The 3,765-nt window shown below is 43.0% G+C and overlaps 1 non-coding gene across 1 annotated transcript; it reads left to right on the top strand.

Moving 5' to 3' along the window:
* The first annotated feature begins 2,840 nt into the window (after positions 1-2,840).
* Positions 2,841-2,914, top strand: trnan-guu (transfer RNA asparagine (anticodon GUU)). The gene has a single exon. It is a non-coding gene; the product is annotated as a tRNA-Asn (tRNA).
* Positions 2,915-3,765: the final 851 nt, after the last annotated feature.

Below are 3,765 nucleotides of genomic sequence, written 5' to 3'. Positions count from 1 at the left end.
GACGGTTGCCAGGCAACCATGGGGCTCCTATGGAAATTGCGATTAATCATCTCATGATATGCCATTGCTGTAACGCTTCACATTTGTTTTCCCCTTATAGCTTTAGGTTTACATAGGTTTAACTATTTCATAGTTTACATCCTTTGGATACATAGGGCATTCTGAGAAAACCACTGCTCATTTTCAGCAGTAGATGACAGAGCCTTGATGATGATGACAGAGCAAACATATAAGATAACAGAGCAATGTTCTCGGATTTTGCACAAACAAATCCTAACTTCCTGAAAGTATTACAGCACATTTGCGTCTGACTTTCCGTAGCTTCAGGATGACTGACACGACTGGACAAACACAATCTGTGGCATTTAGCACGAATAGCATGAATAGTCTAGCAGGCATTGTGTTGTCTCACTGCAATACAATACCACTGCGGTTCGTGACTCTCTAGGAAACAGTCCACCTGGCCCTGAAACCCATTCGAACGTCTAGCGACAGTATTGAACAATATCATGATTCCTTCGCGATATGTGGAATCAGCACAAATGCTGGAGAAAGCTTCCGATATCAGTGGCATTATCGTATAATGTTCTGAGGGGCTCTGTGGTGTGTGCGTTGATGGTGTAGTGTCGGGCATAGCTGTCTTCCAAGACAGACCCAAGACAGACCCAAGACAGCCGGGGTCGGTTCAAGCCCAATTCATCGACAGCCGTTTTCAAATGCTGTTGAAAACTGTTAGGAAGCTAGTCACCTATACATTTTTGAAAGCACTAAAGCACAGCCAGTTTGAATTCTGGAGAATCATACAGGTGATTCTGAGTGATGTCTGCATCCACGCAATTTGATAAATGCTAAATGGAGAGAGGATTCTGTGTTAATTGTGCTTCTCCTGGGAGAGGTCAAGTTGAGAAGTTCACGATAAAAGGGTGGTAAATATCCTGTCCAGGAATATCGGGGCTGTAGGGGGTCAGATCTATAGATGCAGTAAACACATTAGTGGAGACGGTGTGTCTGGTCTCTGTGAGAGAGCCGGGCGGGAAGAATAATCTGTGGTCTGGGAAGAAGAGACCCTCGGAGGCGCTCCACACAGGAGAGAATGAAAAAAATATATATTTTTCAGGGACGCTGATTTTTCTCTTTGAGGGAATTAAAAGCATGTATCGCGAGTGACTTCGTGGCGCAACGGTAGCGCGTCTGACTCCCGCTCAGAAGGCTGCGTGCTCAAATCACGTCAAGGTCAGCTGATGGGTTTGTAGGTGCTGCTGGTGCAAAACCCGGAAATTATACCACGACGTTCAGTTATATCTGTACACCACCTAGGTAATCTGAAATATATATTTCTATATATACAGAACACTCAGTCAGGAGCTTATGCAGCGTTTCATCTTGAACACGACAAGAGAAAAGGCCCACTGCACATCCGCGAAACATCACGTCCGACTTTAGAGACAGTAACATCAGAGAACGGAAGTTTCAGACCTCCCTCTTGTTACAGGTTCAAGCAAACCTGAAAGTTAGGGAGTGTTTGGTCACTTTTGTATGAAAAAGTGTCTGAAGCCTGTAATTATAATTTGCTCTTTTTTAATTGTGGTTGAAATCCACTCCCATGTACCAAGACCTTACAGTATATTCATGTTTACTTAAATGACTAACGCTATTGGACATTAGTTGGTGTTTTTTTTGTAACGATTTGCTATTTCATGCAGGAAAGAAAGGAACCCAGACCCAACGTTTGCTTTCAGGTGCGGTTCATTTACATAACGGACATCTATTTCTGAGGAGCCTGATTTAAATCACACAACCCCGGTAGAAGTCGAACCGACAATCTAATAAACCGAAATCAGACGCGTTATCCATTAAACCACTAGCCCGTCACGTAAATGAATTGCACCATGGTGAGTTCAGCGCCGTTACTAGTAATACCCCACCCCCATCTTAAATTTCTACGTGAGAAACGTGTTTTCTACATTTTTATCAGTTTTTAAAAATCATCACTTTTAAGCAGACAAAGCCTTTATGTGTCGCTCAGAATTTCTAATTGATTTAGAATTCCAAAAAAAAAGCGTTTTGTTCCACAACGGCGTGAAATGATCACGTCTTTCACTTTACTTCTCTCTTGTAGTAAAGCAGATCTTGCTAGGCGAGCATTTGCTCCGGTAAATTAGGTCACTTTTCATGTTAACTCACGTCTTCTAAACACAACATTTCCTGGTGCATGTTTTCTCCATGAAAAAAAGTCATTTTCCCTTACATGATTTCTCGCTTTGTTTCATCAAAGAGTGCAGAAAGAAGAAAGAAAGGAAAAGTGTCGTAAATGAACTCTGCCGCCCTTGGGAGATGTCAAGCGCATTGGACATGAAAAGTGCCCAATAAAAGCCATTTCTCTTCGTTTCTCTTACAGTCGGGGCTCCTGTTGCGTGTAAAGGAGGCAGCTTGCTCAGCCAGCAGACTCAGGGCTTACTGAACGCAGATGGCTCAGAGCGGTGTGTCCAAGCGGCTGTAAAAGAGGAGAATTATGCTGGCGCCGTAGCTTAGTTGCTTTAAGTACCTGTCTCTTTAACTGGAGATCCTGGCTCCACATCCCAGCTGTGCCTTTCTTCCTGTCTTTTTGTGCAGAAAGTACCATTTTGGACAACCGCATAGGGCTTGATTTAGTTTAATGCATGAATGCATTTCCTTTCTGCAACAACTTGTTTTTCAAGAAATTCATACAGCTTGTGAAAAATGAAATTTAATTCTTGGCTATCAGAGCAGAAGGAATATTGCCGACTGGCAAGAAAATGCAAGCAATGTTTATTTTTTGACCGGAAAGGTGCGAATGGAGAAGAGCCTCTCTCTCGTCAGTCTCTGTGGCGCAATCGGCGAGCGCGTTCGGCTGTTAACTGAAAGGTTGGTGGTTCGAGCCCACCCAGGGACGATCTTCTTATTATTGTCAATGTGAACACTGGCTCCGCTAAAGCCGAAACCTTAACCCTCTTTATATTTGCCGAAAATGCGAGTCTTTTGCCCGTGTCCAACAACAACACTTGAGACCGGGGAAGTCCAATAGTGATCAACATCGCAACTCCCCAGACAACCATATTCACCCATGGAAAGAGACCCTCGTTGGAAGAGCGGCGCTCCTCACAGGAGAGAATGAAAAAAATATTTTTCAGGGACACTGATTTTTCTCTTTGGGGGAATTAATAGCAAATGTTGTGAGTGACTTCGTAGCGCAATGGTAGCGACTCTGACTCCAAATTAAAGCTTTGTGCGTTCAAATCACGTTGAGATCAGTTGATGTGTTTGCTGGTTCTGCTGGTACCAAACCTGGAATCTACAACACGCAGTCAACTTGGACCTGTACACCACATACAGTATGGCAGTACACAGCGGAGCTATGCCAAGGTTGTGAGTTCAAACCTCACCTGGAGCAGTATGGCCTGTGTCTTTAGCTACTGAAAGCAACTGACGAGTTTAGGTACTGGAGATGAGGTTTAAATTCATTTGAAAGAAACAAGTAAAGGTTTATTCTATATCACACCCAAAGAAGGCTCCACTGCTGAAATGTTGTTTCCTGCTCGTTTCAGCATGGAATAAGTAGTTGCAAGAATATCAGCTGCCTGAATAGGGACCCTGAGAAGAAAAGTTCGATATTCTACTTACTGGGCTATTCCCGTCTACTCAGTTTCTTTCTGCAACAGCATTTTTCCAGAAATACTTACAATTTGTAAAATTTGAAATACAATCTTGCTTAAAAATGCAGATAATTTTTTTCCCAAAAAACGT

The sequence above is a fragment of the Atractosteus spatula genome, chromosome 10 (genome assembly GCF_055471065.1).
Source record: "Atractosteus spatula isolate fAtrSpa1 chromosome 10, fAtrSpa1.hap1, whole genome shotgun sequence".
Taxonomy (NCBI): domain Eukaryota; kingdom Metazoa; phylum Chordata; class Actinopteri; order Semionotiformes; family Lepisosteidae; genus Atractosteus; species Atractosteus spatula.
This window is presented reverse-complemented; position numbering and strand designations above follow the sequence as displayed.